The 20,356-nt window shown below is 39.6% G+C and overlaps 1 pseudogene; it reads left to right on the forward strand.

Annotated features, from left to right (window-relative positions):
* Positions 1-395: 395 nt before the first annotated feature.
* On the forward strand, positions 396-12,797 carry LOC699429 (DNA polymerase delta subunit 2 pseudogene; annotated as a pseudogene).
* The last annotated feature ends 7,559 nt before the right edge of the window (positions 12,798-20,356 follow it).

Raw genomic sequence — 20,356 nt, forward strand, 5'->3', positions numbered from 1 at the left:
TATTGTCATGCCTTTGTATGCCATTATTTTATAAATGTTTATGAAAATCAGTTTCTTTAAATAATCCTTTCTCTATGCTATCCTTTCACTTTTATTTCCTAAATAAGGAAGGCTATTTATTAAATCTTTAGAATTCAAAGTCATTTTGGAGGAAAAAAGAAAGTATTTTTTACCACAGTAGCGAATCATTCCTAGCTGAAGGCGGCTTTTGTTCTCAGTCATCGGTTAGACTGCACTTTCATAGCCTAGTGCCTTCTACCAGAGCCTCTTGATATATTCACATAAATGATGGAAGATGCATGAGACGTGAAGGTGACATGTGCAGTCTCCAGGAGGAAACTGATGCCCTGGTTGCTCGCTAAGGAGCCATCCTGGCGTCAGCGGCATACGCAGCCATGCGGCTGCCCTCCCAGCTGGAAGGAAGGAGGTAAGCAGCAGCTGTCAGCAGAAAGAGATGGGAAAGGGGCAATGACTCTCCAATTCACAGAAATAAAATTGTTCATGCAAATTCCCAGTAATGCCCTCCCATAGCTGCATTCCTTCCAAGACTTCTGACTGACTTCCCTGAAACTTCTTTCGTCTTCTGGCTTATCAGTTGTTTCAGGGTGATGTATTACTCAGCCACCGCCTGTGAAGTGAACCAGAACAATTTGAGGTTAATTCACCTCTCCCAACAATAATAAAAGTTTGTTCGTTCAGAGATTCAACAATGAAATTGTTACTGATTAGTCCAAATCAAAAAATCTGCACTTCTGTCGTTTCAAAAAGATTTAATTACCTTTTCCTAATGCAGTATATATGCCCCATTTGCCAAGACAAAAGAGCTATTATTCAAAGGAAAAAAATATTGCTGTAGCAAGCACAGTAACTTTTAATATTTTCACTGCTGAACTGTCAAAATGTGAGCACTCCCACCCCCTTAAAAAATGAAAGTATGGAACTATCGCATAACCTTCACTTTTATAGTAAGAGGTTTCTAGAATATGACAAAGAAAACATAGCAATTTCAGCCAGGTCATAATTTAGTATAAAATAAAACAAGACATTTAAACCCAAGGAGGAAAAAAAAAAACCGAGAGTGGTAGAACTATCCAACTATGTGTGCAATTTCCTTGTGCTCAAATTGCATTTTCTCCCTTCAGTGTTATACTGAGCAGGGTCTTGCCCTCTAGATTAGAGACTTTTGCATTAGAGGAAACTAGGTTATGTCTTCCACTGTCAGAGACAGAAATTATGAGCTGGAGTGCATTTTAGCCAGTCACTCTGAAAAATGTTCGCCCAAGGGGGTAATAATTAGAACTGTTTTTGTCAGGTGACTGCATTTTAAGCAGTGATGTGTCTGAGAATCTAGCTAAGGGCTTTAATATAAATATAAATATTTTTTTCAGTCAGCATTGTGGCTTGATTTTTTTTTTTTTTTTTTTTGCTTTGCTTTTTATTTCAAAAGTAAGCACTTTTCAGGAATTATCAGCTAACATGTCCTACAGTTTAGCATGATGGTGACCTGATAATATAATAGCCAGCAGAGAATGATACCCAAGCAGCCTGAGAAGTTAATGCATAAAACGATAAATGAATTCATTTTGAGATCACCATGCATGTACGGGCACAAATAATTAGTCTGTATAGATTGCTTAGAGGAGTCTAAGCCCAAACATAAAATAGTTTTACTTCTAAATTATTGTTTTACTTATTTAAGTAGTTATTTAATGCAATTTAATATGGTAGTTCACACAAACATAAATAAAATATACAAAAATACAATTGATGCGCTTTTGGATTACTTCAAAGTGGTTTGACACCTTTGGGGTCAAGATCCCATGGTCGGTGGGTTACCTAGGAGTTCTCTATTATTTATTAAGTTGTCCAAATCTGAATATAACCTTTTTAGACAAGAATGGATCATTTTAATATTTGTTCCCATTACAAAAGCATTATGGAAAGATGGGGACGAATGGAAATAATCTCATATCCTTTGGCTTATAAACTTTAATAAAGACTATCCTTTTGTTCCTACAATAACCCTATCTTTGCAAATAAATGAATCACTTTCAATTATGAGCTTCTCAGAACAAAAGGTCATGTTTTCTGTAGAGTCTTAAAAATACCACATCCCATCCCCATCAGAGTATAAATAATGAATAATTACAAAATGAAACTTTCCTCCTGAAAATTAGCTTTAACTATGTTATATCACAGGAAATAATAAATATCAATAATTTGAAAGTAACTAATTTTCTGGAACTATTCTACTTGATATATCACAGACCATTTGAAATCTTTTATTTGTTAATTTTTAAAGACTGGGTCTTGCTATGTTGCCCAGGCTAGAGTGCAGTGGCTATTCACAGGCACAATCATCACAGACTACAGCCTTGAACTCCTGGCCTCAAATGATCCTCCCACTTCAGCCTCCTGAGTAGCTGGGACTACAGGCTGGCACTGCTGCACCCAGCCTGAAATCTTAAACTTTCTATTCTAAAAGGGGTTCAGTTGGAAAAATGTTGACTTTCATTATAACCAATTATAAGTAGTACGTCTTTCATAATATCAGAAGCATGACATGACAAAGAATAAGCTTCTACAGTGTGAATTCCCCCCACTGCCATGTAACTCACCTTATCTTGCTTTGCGTATATCCACGTTGTAATCTTCCAGTTTGAACTTTAAATTGCTTTTAAAAAAAATTGTGCTTAAAACTCTGTACTAAAGCTGATTCTCTCCCTCTCAAATGATCTTACCTCCTTCTCTTTTTCCCAAGGTCCTCTCTGGGTATAAAAGGATAATCCCATGTTCTCATGGTGACTTACATACTAGCGTCTGGGTCTTTGCTGGCCTCTGCTGGTCTGTTCCCCTCTGTATCAGGTTATTGAACACCCTGTTCTAGTGTGCAATATTTTGTGCTTTTTACTGCCCAGTGCTTTGGGGGTGTGGAGAGGAGACAGAGAGGTCACGGTAGTAACTATTCCCAAAGTCCTTAGATCCTGCTGTAACCTCCTATATCACAGTCCCTGTACTCTGCAGCATCGTTGTTCCAACCCCAGGCTTCTTGCATTGCACTGATTCTCTTAATAGCAGGACACTCTAGAAATTATGGAATCCCCAGATAATCTCATGGGCCATGGGCAACCAGGGGCATTATTTAATGCACTTGTCTAATGCTTCCTTCAGCATTTCTAATTGACCAATCGTGTGCTGCCATATTAGTGTTGTACCATGATAAACATGGGATTTCTTCAAGGAATTTGAAAAGTTCTCAGGATAGAACCTGAAGCAACTATCAAGCTTAACTTAACCCCTCCCCTTATCTATGAACCCCACAATTTTAACTAGATTTTTCTGTTAGCCTTCACTTTACTCCAACCCAAAGGGTTTGAGCCCAATTAAGCATACATTTGACAGAACTCTTATCTGACCCCTTGCCATTCATATGCCTTTTCTGTTTTCCCTCTTCTCAGACCTTTCTGCCTAATTTCCCTTCTCTTCTCTCAGTAGCTGTCGCTATGTAACATCTTCCTCCTTCCCTTAGTTTAACTCACTCTTCCCTTCACTGCATCATAGTGATGAAGGAGTTTCAGGAAAATTAACAGATTATTAAAGACAGAAGAGACAATGACATGTGTTCTGGAGGGGGTGTTGTCTCCCGGCTCCTCCTCTGTTCTTCTCTGCCTTTTTTGTACCTCACGGACAGGGAGCCAGCAAAGCTATTTTCCCCAAGTTCCCTTGACTTTCTGTTAGATTTTTGCCAGTGGAAGGCAGGCACTGGAAGAAAAGTGAAGAAAGAAGGAGGCCATTTTCTTCCCAGCTTCTAAAGGCAGTTTCAGCAGCCATAAAAATGATAGGTATATGTGGCTCCAAGTTCTACTCAGGTAACCCAATTTCAACTTCAGCAATCTCACCTGCATATGGACTCTAGGTAACACTATTTTCTCCTTTGGATTTCTAGGCCTATGGGTAGTAGTGGCTTAATATAGGTACTACTTTCTAGGTAACATTACTCAATCAGTGCCCCAGCCCTTCTAATACTTTGAAACTAATTCACTGTATTAACTCTGAAATTCCTGAGTTGGATTATGTTTGTGTGATTAAACAGAGAAAGTATGTCAATCATATGATCTCTATTACATTTTTTTAAAGTCTACCTGTGGAAATATTATTAGTTCCTTTTTGTTAAAACCGTGGTTGAAAAGTATTCGAAGTAGACTTCTGGAGTAGTATGTATTAACCATCAAGACTGTCTAAAGAGAATTTTTAGTCTTATAAGGCAATTACTCTCGTAGGGCCTAAATGGAATCTATAGCCATTTAGAAAACAAGAAACGTTCATTATTATGACTCATTTTTGGCCATATATTTCTGTAAATCATGGACTGCCTACACTCTTTATAAATTTTCTTTGGGTTCAGGAAGGAATACCAAGTACTTTTCTGGAGTCTTATTGCTTTCTGGCCTCTCTGACTTCCCTTGCCATTTTGACCCACATATGGAAATGAGAATTACAAAGTTTTGTGTCTCTTTCCTTACTCCATCTAGCACCACTCATGCTGCCACTCACTTCAAATTCCTTACTTTGAATGAATTACTGCCCAGCAAGCTAGGATGCCTGCAGTAATAGAGCAATGCTGTAGGCCAAGGACTCCAAAGACACAAATAAGGTATACACACACGCACGCACACACACACGCATTCAGTTACCCATCCATTTTCCTTCTAAACCAGTGGCCCGTTAAGTACAGGAACAGGTTTACTTTTTTATCTTTGTATCTCTAGGTTTGTTTTTTCCCACAGTCAAAAGGTATGTGAATAACTTTTAGAACTTTTATAGAATGAGAACTGTAAACTTATAAAAGTAAAAAGAGCAATAGAAATCACATTATTCTACTAATGATTATCTCTACTGTAACATATCATTCCTATCATAATTTTTTAACTCTTCCTAATTTATCTGTGAATGCCTTCCTTAAAGGAATGTCTGATTTTTATCTTACCATCCTGTGTTTAACACAGTGCTTAAAACACAGGGAACATTCAATAAATGCTTGGTGAAAAGGAGTAGATGAATAGATGAATGAGTTAATGGCTTACTGAAATAATGAATTACTAAGGAGTCAAATATCTTGTCCAAGAATGCAGCGCGTAAGTAGACTAACAAGGCTAAATAGCACCTAAATGATTCAAGTTTTCTGATCCCGAGTTCAGTGTTCTTTTCACAGACCTTCTTCTGAGTTAACATTTTTAGTGTTTTCTCATAAAAGAAGTTTTAATCCTTTGCCATCAGAATAATGTAGAAATGTGGGTGAAATAAGGAGAGATGCTGTTACACTTGTCGAAACAAGGCAAACCATAAAGAAAGGGCTCGGTTCCTAGTACCAGGTTCAGAAGCAACAGTGAAGTCTCCAAGACCAACTGGAGAATACAATGATAAGCATGCATGATAGGGAAACAATACTGAGCACAATTCCCCTGCAAGCTCAGTTTCCACTGGGGTCACTCTGTGCCTCTTTATGGAAAATGTATCATACATAATCAGCAACATACACTGAACTTCCATCAGAGTAGAGATAACTTCAATATCTGTCTACATTATCATTATTTTTTCCCAAGAACAGTATATTCCACTCATATGAACTGTGTAAAAGAACAAAAACCCACAAGATATGAAAGTGCTCTTTCAGAACATGATTGCTGTAGAAGCATCACTGATTTTAATGTATAATGTTTAGGAAAAATGTATTCAATTAGCTTCTCTCTCAACATGTATCATTTTTAAAACAAAAAAAGAGGATAAAGAAATGTCATTGAAAGATAGATACTATTAAAATTCTGTTACAAAAATACTTCAATTCCTTTGTTTTTATGTTAAATCCAACTGCAAATCACAAAACCACCTCATCTAAGACCCAAAACAAAATTGAATACCCATATTAATACCCAAAATTTTTGGTAGAAAATTAACACACCATAATGCTTAGGGAAAAAGCCTGATATACCACCATTTGGTTGCATCAGTTTTTCCCAATATGAGATGGAGTAGAAATATGACATTTGATATTATCACTGATGGTTAATTCTGTGAACATTTTAATATTTTTCAGATATCCCAAGATTTATATTTTTCCTTCCTCAAATGAAAGCAAGAATTTAAATACCAAGTCTTTCCTTTCTTTTGAAAAAATAAATGCTATAATATACCTCCCAAGGTTAATCTGTGTCCTTGCACCTCCAATGGATCTATGGCAAGAATGTTTTTTATTGCTCTGCCACATCTAAAATTGCTTAGTCCATACTCTCTTAGACACATCATTTTTCAAACTCAAACTTCCAAGTTTCATCAGAAAAGAGCACATTACACTAAATGCAAAGCAAATGATTACTAGCTCATCTTCTAGGGATATATGCATTCTTTGCCAAACAAGCAAGCCCATGTGTTTTAGTTTGAAGAAAGAATCTTGCAGCAAGCAAGCACTCTTAATATACCATAGACTTTGAATGATTCTTTGGCAAACTGTAAAGTAGTTTGTTCTGGAAATTGTATGAGCCACGGAGCCCTTGCCCTCATCATTTGACTTGTAATGGATGTAGTTCCAAATAAATAGTTTACATTCCCAGCCTTGGCTTTTTAAAAATCTCTTATTAATTATCGGCCTATTGCAGTCTGGCTTCTTTCTCCCTACTCCAAATCATGCTAGAAGGAGGAGTAGAAGAAGCCTTTTATGGATAGAATTGGTTACCCCAAAATTCATATGTTGAAGTCCTAACCCCAGTACCTGTGAATGTGACCTTATTTGATAATAGAGTCTGCAGATGATCAGGATAACTGAGGTCATTAGAGTGGGCCTTAATCCAATCTGACTGGTGTCCTTATAAATAGGGGAAATGTGAACGCAGACACAGATGTGCATCCCGGGAGGGCACCACAAGGAGATCAAGTCGGAGATCAGAGTGACTTAGCTAAAGCCAAAGAACACCAAAGATCACCAGCAAATCACCAGAAGCCAGGAGAGAGACATGGAACAGATTCTCCCTCACAGCCCTCAGGAGGAACCAACTCTGCTAACACCTTGATCTCAGGCTTCTATCCTCCAGAACTGTGACACAGTGTCTGTAGTTTAAGCCACCTCATTTGTGGTACTCCATTACAGCAGCCCTAGGCTAATACAAAGCTTCTGTTCTAGAAATGAGCAGACCTGGGCTTTGCATCCATCTTTTCACACAGTGAAGGTTTCCCAGAGTTTCATCCTCAGCCTCTTCTCCCTGGGAAACCCCACAGCCTCCATTGTCATCTTGAGGCCAAGTGCAGTAGCTCCTCCTTATATGCAGTTTTGCTTTCTAGGGTTTCAGTTACCCATGGCCAACCATGGCCTGGAAATATTAAGATATTTTGAGAAAGAGAGAGAAAGCGAACATTCACATAACTTTTATTACAGTATGCTGTTATAATTGTTCTATTTCATTATTCATTATTATTGTTAATCTCTTATTGTGCCCAATTTATAAATTAAACTCTATCACGGACATGTATGTATAGGGAAGAAAACATAGTATGTATAGAGTTCACTACTGTCTCTGGTTTCAGGCATCCACCAGAGGTCTTGAAACATATCCCCCAAGGATAAGGGGGTGCTACTGTACTTCCATATTTCCATGTCTAGCTCTAGCCTCTCTTCTTTGATTCAAAAATGTATTTGTGACTGCTTGGTCAATATCTCCAAGTGATTTTCTTGCAAGGATCACAATCAAGTTCACCCCAAGTCTGCTGCTGCTTCTGGGTAAATGGTTATCTCATCAGTTAACAGCATCACCACCCACTCAGTAAACCAAGATAGAAAGGTGAATTATATTTAACTCTTCCTTCTCCTTCAGTCATTATATCAAGTAATTCCAATTAAACCGACCTGTGAAAATTTCTTTAATCCATTTCATCCTTTCCAGTCATGCTATTATTTAATACTGCGTTGGTTGGAACCCAATTACTTGCTCCAGCTTCTCCATGAGTCTTCTGAAGGTTCTGCCTACCTCCAAACAACCCTCTGTGCCTTTTACCAAAGTCATTTTCTGCACAGTGCCTATTATATCTTCCCTATTCAAAACCTTTGTTTTTCCACTACATATAAAACCAAGGTGAAATTTCTTATCAAACCACATCAGGTCTTTCAGAATCTGATTTAACCCTAACATTCCAACCTCATCTTCTGCCACATCCCACCTACATCCAACCCCATCTGAAGATGCAAGAGAACTACACTTTTCTGAACACTTGAAGGCACTCACGGCTATGTGACTAATTTTGGCCAATGGTCTGTGACTCATTGCCCCATATATCACTTTCAGGCCAGAGTATTTAATTGTCAAGATGAATCCACTAGCACTCTCTTTCCTGATACAGCGATCAGAGAGGAGGCTCTGTGATAATACCAGAGAGAAGGTCCCTGAGACACTGCATGGCAAACAGTTGCTAAAGAGTGAGCAGACTTGCAGCCAATTTTGTGTAAATAATAAATAAACTGTAGTTATGTTAAGCCACTGAGATACATGAGAGGTTTGTTGCTGGTGCATAAACTAACTTTCTGTCTGGTATATCACCCATATCCACCAATCTTTTTATACTCCTATGTACTATGCTTTGATTCACATGTTAAAGTGTGTTGGTTTTACATTAAATTGCCACTGGTAGGTGTATTTTGTGGCATTTTCAGTGTAATGATATAGTATATACTTTAAGAAAATTTAAACAAAAAAAACAAAGACTATTATGCATGCCATAAAGCTCAGTTCAGTTGCTTCTCCTTCTTGAAGGTCATCTTAAATTTCGCCTCCTCCCCAGTTTCTCATACTCATTTTTTTCTGCCTTGTCAAAAGAGTTGCTTTTTATCTTTGGTGGCTCACCTTATCTTATGGTTATTTATTCATCTCTTTTCCCTTCAGTCACACATTTAAAAAAAAAAAACTGTAAGCTCCTTAAGGTCAGGACCTGTATCTAACTTATTCTTTAATCCTCCTAAGCACTTCACACAAAGTGCAAGCCCATTGTCTGTGCTCTTCATGCATTGTCTATGCTCAGTAAATGTGCATTGGATGAGTTCAGTTGTAGAAAGTAATAAATGGATTTTTTTAATAAATGCACCATCTCTCTGGAAATCCACAGTGCTCACATTTTGTGTTATGAGCTCATTTTAGAGTGATTGGATGACTTTTATTGGCTAATGTCTGCCATGTGGTAATGTCTTCATTTGCTGAGTTGATGTTCCAAATCTTACAATTCTTCATCATAATTATTAGCTTTTCCCCTGAATTTTGTGCTTCATTGAGGTTCTAAAGGGTAAAATTAACCTCCCAGCTTTTCCTCCATAAATTTATAATTTCATTGTGATTTCATTGCTAGATTGGCTTCCATTTCAGAGGTTTGTCCAAAGTTTAGGTGATTATGTGTCTGTTGTTTTTCTCTTCTCTCCAATATGGTTATTTCCTTACAGTCTAACTTGCTCAACTGCATAGCAATAGATACAGCAACATGAAATTCTAAATACTACTTACTTAGAAAAGGTAAATCTTAAGGGAAATGAGACATGTTTTTTCACCTGTTAAAATTATATGAGAATTTATGAAAATAAAGACTCATTCCCATAATATTCTTCCCTGCTCTGGCATCTGTTTACCTGGACATAAGTCAATGTTTTCTGTGGAACACAACATTGTAAAGTGTACATTAACAAGTTCTTAAGGGATATCATAAGCATAAAATCTGTTTAGCTATTCAACAATATGGAAATTTGATTGTTTAACTTGAACTAGAAATGTATGGCTTCAATTTCACTAAAGTTATACATAATTACATAGATTAAGACATGCATTTGGGAATTTATTACTTCTCAAAATTGGTAAAGCTATCATAGACATTAGACTCATAAGCTATGTAATTGCTTGTAAATAGATACATTGTAGGTGGAAAAAAACATTCATTTAAAGGGTCAGAAAATTATGTCTGGCTGCAAAACTACATTTGAATGAGTCATAGAACTTCTTGAGACTCTCTGGGGAAAATATTGAAATACTAATTTTTACCTCACTTGCCTCAGTTGCTTGTCCTTTGTAAAACTAATTTGTAAAAGCCTGCCTCCTTGTCCATCTTTTAATCCCTCCAGTCCTAACACCTGGCTCAGCCAGTTACCACTCCTATATGTACCTCTTTATCAAACTGTGGACCCAGTGAAGCCCTGCAAGGAGTAAATGACCCTGGGCCAGTCAGGAGCTCAGCATCAAGCAGATCTTGTTTCAGGCCTTCTAATAAGCAGACTTGCCCTTTTGTTTGTAATAAAGACTGTGCCTCATACTTCATGTTAGTAATCTTATTCCATTGCTCCCGAGTCTGCTCTGATTTGCTGCCTATTAAGCGAGCTAGTTGAGTGGTTTTTCAAAGTGTGTCCCACAAAAGCATCAGAAACATATGGAAACCTAAAGAAATGCAAATTCTTAGACTCCGCCCCAGACCCTAGTGAATCAGAAACTCTGGAGGTACAGTTCAGTAACGGGGGCTTTAACAAGCTGTCCAGGTGTTTTTGATGAATGTTCAAGATTGACAACTTGTGGGTCGGTTATTTGGCTTTAATTCCTCTTATTTCCATATGCCTGTCTGCTCTCTTCCATCCATCATCAAGTCCTCACGCCAATAGGGCGAACTTCTTTTGGAAAGTAGAGAGGGAGTAGGAGAGATTTTTATGCCAGATTCAAAAGCGTGTGACTTTGGGAACAGAAAGAAAGGTTGAAAAAGGAAGGGTAGTCTGTTTCATTGTCCAATAATACACTATGGAAAATTGTAGTAAATGCAGCTGTAATAAGTGAAAAAAAAAATTGTCAAAGGAAAGAGATGTCAAAAGAGAAATTTTTAAAGTTTTGCTCAAAGCTAGGACGGTACTATCCCTGCCCTGGGCATTTTTAGAGGGACACCAATAAAAAAATGTCCTTACTTTTTTGGTGGCTAGACTGTGTTTCTTTCAATTCAACACCGCGGAGATAAATACAGAAACCAAGTTAATATTCAGGTTTTACAAAGAAGCGTCCTGCCCAGTTCAGTGTGTTATGGGACAAGAAAAGCGGGACAAGGAAAACCGAATCAGCAACTTCATTATCTATCCCTCTGCCTCTCTGAGCTATTGTTCACTCAATTATCCCCACTCCTTTATTCATCCTTCAGCCTCCGTTCTCCATGGTTCCTTCTCTCTCACTACACAAACCTAAGAACATCATCATCGTATCTTTTAAGAGTCTTCTTTAATCATGCAAACACCCCATAGGCACTACCCTAAATATGCTCTTCTGTTTGCCTACAAGTTTCTATAACTTGAAAGGAAATTCACTTTCAAAATCTCAACTTTGCACATCTGTTTATTCCTTGACCCACTATAACACACAGAAAGTCACAATGGGTCAAGGAATAAACAGAAGTGCACAGAATTCTACGGAAAGGAACTTATATCATATCCATCAATGATCCATTTAGAATATCCAATAGTTGGGGATGGGGCGCGTCCCGCGGAGAGCACGGCTTTAGCAGGCAGTACTCCCATATTTATGCCACCTGCCTCATCCATATGAGACCCTACCAGGAGAACCGGGCCCAGCAGCACTGGGGCAGTGGAGTGGTAGTGAAGAAGCTGTGCGAGCTGCAGCCCCGGGAGAAGTGCTGTCTGGCGGGCACTCTGTTCAAGTCCATGCAGCTGTAGCCCTCCATCCTGCGGGAGATCAGCTAGGAGCACAACCTGCTCCCCAGCCTCCTCGCAGCAAATACATCCACCCAGATGACCAGCTGGTCTTGGAAGATGAACTGCAGCGTATCAAACTAAAAGGCACTATTGACGTGTCAAAGTTGGTTACAGGGCCAGTCCTGGCCGTGTTTGGCTCCGTGAGAGACGACGGGAAGTTTCTGATGGAAGACCACTGCTTTGCTGACCTCGCTCCCCAGAAGCCCGCACCCCCGCTTGACACAGATAGGTTCCTGCTGCTGGTGTCTGGCCTGGGCCTGGGTGGAGGTGGGGGCGAGAGGTTGCTGGGCACCCAGTTGTTGGTGGACGTGGTGACGGGGCAGCTTGGGGACGAAGGGGAGCAGTACAGCGCCGCCCACGTCTCCCGGGTCATCCTTGCCGGCAACCCCCTCGGCCACACCACCTAGAGCAGAGATTCTATCAACAAGGCCAAGTACCTCACCAAGAAAACCCAGGCAGCCAGCGTGGAGGTCACGAAGATGCTGGATGAGATTCTCCTGCAGCTGAGCCCCTCAGTGCCGGTGGACGTGATGCCTGGCGAGTTTGATCCCACCAACTACACACTCCCCCAGCAGCCCCTCCACCCCTGCATGTTCCCGCTGGCCACTGCCTACTCCATGCTCCAGCTAGTCATCAAACTCTACCAGGCCACCATTGATGGAGTCAGATTCCTGACAGAACGTGTCAGGAATGACAGAACATCGGGACAGAACGTGTGACATTTTCAGATACAGCAGCATGGAGGATCACTTGGAGATCCTGGAGTGGACCCTGCGGGTCCGTCACATCAGCCCACAACCCCTGACACCCTAGGTTGTTACCCCTTCTGCAAAACTGACCCGTTCTTCTTCCCAGCGTGCCCACATGTCTACTTTTGTGGCAGCACCCCCAGCTTTGGTTGTTGGTGACTGTCCCTGACTTAACTGCCATGCAGACCACCTGCCTCATGAACCTGCCCAGCCTGGCGCCCCAGTCCATCAGTTTCTCTGGCTTCAGGGCAGAGTACCATGACCTGGGAGGCCTGGGCCTGGGCCTCTGACTCAAAAAAGTGGTTTTGACCAGAGAGGCCCAGATGGAGGCTGTTCATTCCCTGCAGTGTTAGCATTGTAAATAAAGCCTGAACACTTGCTGATGCGGGGGGAGAAAAAAAAAAAAAAGAATATCCAATAGTTTTAGCTTTTACCTTCCATGATCCCTCTGGAGTCTAATATTATTGCTAAATCCTTCACTCAAACACTGTCCTCTCACGGTTTCTAACATGAAACTCTCTTTTTTCTCTTCCTCTCTATGGCTATTGCTCTCCAGCATCCTTTTAAGCTCATCATCTCCTACCCTCCTTTTATGTTCTGAAGCTTCTCCAAATTCTATCCTTGTCTTTCTTTTCTTCTCATCCTACATACACTTATCAAGCAGTGTTATCATCTACCACCAGCTCTCTTCTACCTCCCCAACCTAAATTAATCATAGCACTATTCTGATCTTCAGACTCTTAACTCTAATTTCTCCGATTATATTCATTTGAAAATGCCAAAGGATATTGATACATCATCTTCCTTTCAAGACTGTATTTGGTCTACATGTTCTGTCTCTCATTCATTGCAAAACCTGAACCCTGGCATTTATTTATATTAGTTCTGTAAGTATTTTTCTCCTTTAACCTTATATCAAATCAGTGAATAAAAGATTTTATTTATTCTCTCCATCTTCACTGCTTCTGCCAGTCATGGTGTACATTACTTCTTGCCTGAATTACTGCAGTTGTCTCATATCTTGTGTCTGTCCCCTTCACACTGTTGAAAGTGATACTGTTATATTAAATGAGAGCAAATCTAACTGCATAAATTTCTCAATAGTTTCCCATCAAAGACACTATAGAATCCGCCATCTCTTAAGTGCATTCAAATTTCCTCATAAATTGGTATATTCATACCAAACCAAGCTGGCTTTCACCTACCTTCACTCCATTTTTTATTTTTCCATTATACCTCTGATTCTCTGAGCATACATTTTTTGTTTGTTTGTTTTTTGAGCTTTGGTTTTGAGACAAGGTCTTGCTCTGTCACCAAGGCAGGAGTGTAATGGTGCAATCACAGCTCACTGCAGACTGGACTTCCTGGGCTCAAGCAATCAGCCTCCTGAGTATCTGGGACTACAGGTACACGCCACCATGCCCAGCTAATTTTTAACTTTTTCCGTAGAGATGGGATCTTATTATGTCACCTAAGCTGGTCTTGAACACTGGTCTCAAGCAATCTCCCTTTCTCAGCCTCCCAAAGCTTTGGAAATACAGGCATGAGCCACTGACCCAGCATCCATGCACACTCTTTTTTTAAGATGAAATCTCACTCTGTCAGCCAGGTTGGAGTGCCGTGGCATGATCTTGGCTCACTGCAAGCTCCGCCTCCTGGGTTCAAGCAAGTCTCCTGCCTCAGCCTCCTGAGTAGCTGGGATTACAGGCAGGCGCCACCACACTTGGCTAATTTTTGTATTTTTAGTAGAGACAAGGTTTCACCATGTTGGTCAGGCTGGTCTCGAACTCCTGACCTCGTGATCCACCCACCTCGGCCTCCCAAAGTGCTAGGATTACAGGCGGGAGCCACCGCACCTGGCCCACAATCTTATTTTATAATCATCTATTTGTGTCTTTCTCCCCAAGCAAGTTCTTGATATCTGGGACTATATCTTCGTTTTTGTATCCACAGCATCCACCACATGTAGAGGTTTCTGGCATGTAGAAGATGGTCAATAAATGACTGTTCAGTGGGTAAGTAATTGAATCAATGCCATTCATTCAATTTAAGATTCCCCACTCTCACTTGCACATATAGAAAACACCTTCTCATTCTCAACGCTCCACTGAAAGTTTACTCTGTGAAAAAACTGCTCTGGTTCCCACAGGCCAAATTCAGGATTTCTTCCCTGTGATCTTTATATACATCTCAATTGTAGAAGTTACCACATTTTATTGAAATGATTGTGTATTTGACTCTTGGAGTAACCTAATTAATACAACTGGGCAAAAAACAAGATAAATTTAGAGCATCTAAGAAAAGAAAAAAAAATTCTCTAAACTACATTTTACTAGTTTACTAGTTCCTAGTGGAGAAAAATTAAATTAATCTCAAATATTCAGAATACATGCACACACACACACACACACACACACACACACACACATTCTTGTGTAGGGTCTATTTTATTCAATTAAGGTTTTAACTCTATAATTGTATAATTTTATAGCCCTTTCAAATATTGTTTCAGTTAGATATTTGAGCTAGGTGGACACAAATGACGATGGAAATCAAGGTTCTGATGCCTAAAATGGCAAGAAAAAGAAAGGATAACCCTAAAGCATTGGCTGCTCAGCTCTTAATCCTGGCTGCATATGTTACAAGTTACACAAGCATAAGCACAGCTGCTTCTCTACATTTGTTTCCAATGAGCGGCTGTAAAGGGAAATAAAACTACAACAACCTACCTCTCCAACTCCTATTTCAACTTCCGTCTCCTTCCTGGAAGGGATAGAAAAAGCATTATAGAAAATAAGGTTTGAACATATTATTATTCACTAGTAGAAAAGACTCTGTAATTTTATTCTACTTTTTATTTAAAACAGAGCCTAACATGCTTTCTTTTACTTAGTAAGTGATATGTGTTTACAAAGTGAATAAATTCAATCATTTAATATGCTAACTGCATATTAGTAATTGTGTGATAAAAAAGTACTTTCCCCCATTACCTCATTACTCTTGCTACTAGCACTCTGAAAATATGACAATACCATACAGCTGGCTAACTGCAAAGTGCTGAGAGGGACATGTTGAAAACTTCTTACCAAACTAGGAAGAACATGCAATACATATCATATCACGTACAGATTGGTGTAGTCATGGCTGCTACTACATTATCCCATCTGCTGTAATGCCTGTCTACTCTAAAGGAGCTTACAATTTAGAATAGAAGCAACTATGTGGGGCTGTAATACAAGATAGAAGGAGAAAGAAATCATCTCAATAGCTCAGCCAGGTGGTCAGAGAAGACTTCATGGCATCACAGTCAGACTATGAGAATGAACAGTCTTTCCTTATGTGGGGAAGGAGGTGGGTGAGAATAAAGTGGGCACTGGGCACTCCAGGGAGAGTCAGTTGCCTAAGCACGTGCACAGAGGCTGGTTTTCCTAGTCTCTGGCTAAAGGAAAATCCTGGCTCCTTTCTGGTCCTTTGTTCACTGACCACAATATTAAAAAAGAAATCTTAATTTCACTTAGTTACTTGTGCATAGGCCCCAGATGATTAAGAATTGAAAACATGGAGAGAAGAGAAGAGGAGAGGAGAGGAGAGGAGAGGAGAGGAGAGGAGAGGAGAGGAGAGGGAGGAGAAGAGAAGAGAGGGGAAGCTTGAGTGAATATCAGGAGAAGCTATAAAGTGCAGGACCAGAAGCCAAAGCCTCAAGAGTTTGTTTCCGCTCCGATACTCACCAGTCACGTGTCATGAGGATACTTAGCCCTTCTAAGCCTCAGTTTCCTAAACTCTGCAATGAGGCAACTAGATCAGAGGAGTCGCAAAGGTCTCTTCCAAGTCTAAACATCCACAACAGACTAATTACCTGAGTTCTCTGCCTCTCCTTGTCTATTATTCATTAGCATCTCCAAGGGAGCAATAAAAGGAAGTGAAATTTAAACCAGCCAATTTTGCTGCTTATCAGCTCTGGGAAAAGATTTGACAGACCGGGAAGCTGAGAACTATCTGTTAACTTCAATCATCAACACAGTCCCTGCCCGCCATTACACAACAGATAGTCTAGATTTTACTTTATTTTTCTATTGAAGTTTCTTTTTTAATATCTATAAAATTATTTTTATAATACCCTTTTTATAGGTCCACAAGGTCCTAGAGGCCATCATATAACATTTGAATATTAAATACCAGTACTATATGACTTGCTAGAATGATCTCAGTCAGTTTCAAATTCACGTTCTGCTCACACAAATCAAATGTTGTTACCCATCCAAGCTATTTGACTGCTAAAATGGACAAGTGGCACTGTTCATAACATGAGGATCACAAATAATAACCACACTCTCTTAATGTTCAACAATTATACCAACAACCAATTTTCATGTCTCATTTATGAGCCAGGCGCTGTGCTAAATGTCTTACATGCTGTCTTAGTCCGTTTTGTGCTGCTATAACCAACTACATGGGATTGGTAATTTATAAAAAACAGAGATTTACTTCTCACAGCTCTGGAGACTTGGAAGTCCAGGATCAGGGCACCAACATTTTGCAAGGCCCTTCTCACCATATAATCACATAACAGAAGGTGGAAGGACAAGGAGGGAACAAGCGGGGGCCAAACTCGCCCTTTATAATGCCATTAATTCCATCTATGAGGGTAAAGTCCTCATGGCCTAATCATCTCTTAAGGGTGCTACCTCTTAATATTGTTACAATGCCAATTATATTTCAACATGAGTTTTGGAAAGGACAAATATTCAAACCATAGCATATGCTAAGGGCTCTTTATTACTGTCGCCAAAACACTGGAAAGGAAGCTCCACGTGGGCAGGGACTTCTGTTTGCTTTGTTCCATACTGATTCCCTCAGGATCAAGAGCAGTGCTCTGCACTATTTATATGCTCAAATTCCAGTGGTTCACCCTATTTACCACCATACTGTGAGTCATAACTGATACACTAGTGCTCTACCCTCTGTGAAAAGCTGCGCTGTGGGGGCAGCTCTGGAAGCTGCCTCTAGCATGTATCACTGGGGTGGCCTTGACAAGTTACTCACCTGTTGAGATGCTTTTGTTTCCTCTCTAGAAAGTGGGCATGATGGCAGCACGACCTCATACACTGGTGGGGATTAATATCAATTGCATAACAAACCACGAAAAACAATGATTTAAACAATAACACTCATTTATTTTTGCTCTCAAATCTGCAATTTAGACAGGCTCATCAGGGAAAGCTCATTTCTGCTCCACACAGCATTAGGAGGGGCAGCCCAATGGAGGGCAGGATGATCCACATGCAAGACAGACAGCTCACCCTCAGGGCAAGAAGTTGGTGCCAGTTGTTGGCTGGGGGAAGCCCAGGTTCTTCCCCACATAGCCTGGGCCTCCTTGTGGCATACTGGCTGGGTTCTCATGGAGAGCATCCACAGGGAGGAAGTCCGGCAGAAGCTGTCTCCCCTCCTTTTGACTTAGCTTTGGAAATCACATAGCATCATTTTTGTCATCTCTATTCCTTTTGAAACAGTCACAAAAGCCCATCCAGCTTCAAGGGGAAGAGACCTAGATTCTGCCTTTTGCTGGGGGAGTAACAGTGACATGGTTTGGCTGTGTCCCCACCCAAACGTAATCTTGAATTTTCACATGTTGTGGGAGGGACCCAGTGGGAGGTAATTGAACCATGGGGGCAAGTCTTTCCCGTGCTGTTCTTGTGACAGTGAATATGTCTCACAAGATCTGATGGTTTTATAAAAAGGAGTTCCCCTGCACAAGCTCTGGCTGTCTTTGCCTGCACCATCCACGTAAGGTGCGACTTGCTGCTCCTTGCCTTTCGCCATAATTGTGAGGCTTCCCCAGTCATGTGGAACTGTAAATTCATTAAACCTCTTTCTTTCGTAAATTTCCCAATCTCGGGTATGTCTTTATTAGCAGCGTTAAAGCGAACTAATACAGGCAGAGTTCTGGAAAACATGCTGAAGGGAAAATCTTGTTGTGGTCATTTTTGGAATATACAAGCTCCCACAGCTTGTGCCCCTGAATCTGGTTTTCCTCAAAGGAAATTTGTACTTAACTAAGGAATGATTGGAATGTCCAGCTACTTTGTGATTAGGTAAAACTGCTCTAATAACATGAGATAGCCGGGTACTGTTCACTCATCAGCCACAGTAACATGTGAAGGTTGATAATGGGGTTTTCTCATGCCCCTTGGTAGATAGATAGGGAATTCCCAAGCGCTGGGCCATGGAACCTAGAAGGAAACCAATCCATGTATCAAACTGAAAGGGTGGAGACAAATCAGAGAATGGAAACTGATCAGCAATGGAGAAAGAAAACAAAGATGTATTGAGTCGTTGCTCATAAGAGCTATTTGCTTAGGTTGTAAAATCTTCCTTCAACCTGTTCTCATGAGCTTGACTTTTTATTGACCAAAAGCCCATATTTTCAAGTCCTCATAAAGCTTGAAAATTTCACAGTGTAGCATCTCCATATTAAATCCTCACAGCAATTTTATCAGTAACATTACCCTAAAAGTGTCCAATAGACTACTCTAAAGCTGGCTTCCCGTGGGGGAAGTCGGATGGCTTCAGCTATAAATGAAGTTCAAACTTTTTCAGAGAAAGTGTTTCTAGTCCAGTATTCAAAGTCCTTTTATTGGGATAGCTCAGGTCCCATGCTGCCCACACACCTATGACTATGCCAGAGGAGTATAACATGGTGATTGGGCCAAGAAAATGACAGCACACAGTTTGGACATTTCTATCATTTAAGTTTCTCCAGGCAGTTTATAGAGAGGTTAAATAAAATGGGCTCTATGTGGCCTGTCATTTCCTTTTCTTTTTTCACGTCAAGAAATGGCCATTTGTTTCTAATATTTCTTTTCTCTTCCAATCAATTTCTTATCTATAACAAAGTATCTCTTCTGATCCAATTCTGTGAAATTCTGAAGCATCAGAAGGATGTTTTTATAAAATGGTTCCATTTACAAGTAATTCTATAGCAAAGTCCCTAAGGACCATGATGCAGTGAAGTTTTAGTATAATATTCTCTTGGATGCAATAATCCATCCATTGTAGCCCATATCATGGGATCCTTGGTTTAATAAGAATTTTGCTTCAAGGCATTCAGTATCCATCCAGTGCACTTAAGAAAATCAGGTAAAACAGGTGTTTCCTCAATTAACAATTTAGAGTTTTGTTACACAGAAAATAAGTGAACCAAACTAGAAGATAATATTCCTAACAAAACATACCAGTACTCCACATTTCCTGTTTTCCCAAAGACCTTGAATGAATCACTTCATGTATGCATTTTAAAGTAATTAATTTAATGCATGCTTTGGGGGGGGAAAAATCATTATTTACAGCAACCTTACATTAACCAACATGTATTTAATCATAAAAGTCTGTCAAGCAATGAAGTGTAATTTTTAACATCTACGGAATTAACATAAGTAGTATGATTAACTGAAATTTCCAATTTTATGAAAAATCTTGCTCAAGTATTTTAAAATAAGTAGTGTCCCTGTTTACAAACATTTTTAATCATGTTGTTTCTTAAGTTAACTCATTGGCAGTTTTTTTAACTTTGGCAGAACCAGAACTTCTCCCATGCCATATAAAAAATGAATCCGTTGGTCATACCCTACTTATAATTCATTGTTGATTGCTCTCAGAAGACTAGAATCTATTCTAACATACGACCCAAGATAATTCTCACAATGAAGTAAAATTAAATTTGATTCCATTCCCAACTCTCTACAAAAATTTAAGCAAGTCATAAAAACCAGTTCTTCAGGGTTTTTTTTTTCTAAATATTACAACTTATAAAGAAAATACAAAATTTGTTTGAAGTCCTAAATAGTTTATC

This window comes from Macaca mulatta, chromosome 6 (genome assembly GCF_049350105.2).
Source record: "Macaca mulatta isolate MMU2019108-1 chromosome 6, T2T-MMU8v2.0, whole genome shotgun sequence".
Lineage (NCBI taxonomy): Eukaryota > Metazoa > Chordata > Mammalia > Primates > Cercopithecidae > Macaca > Macaca mulatta.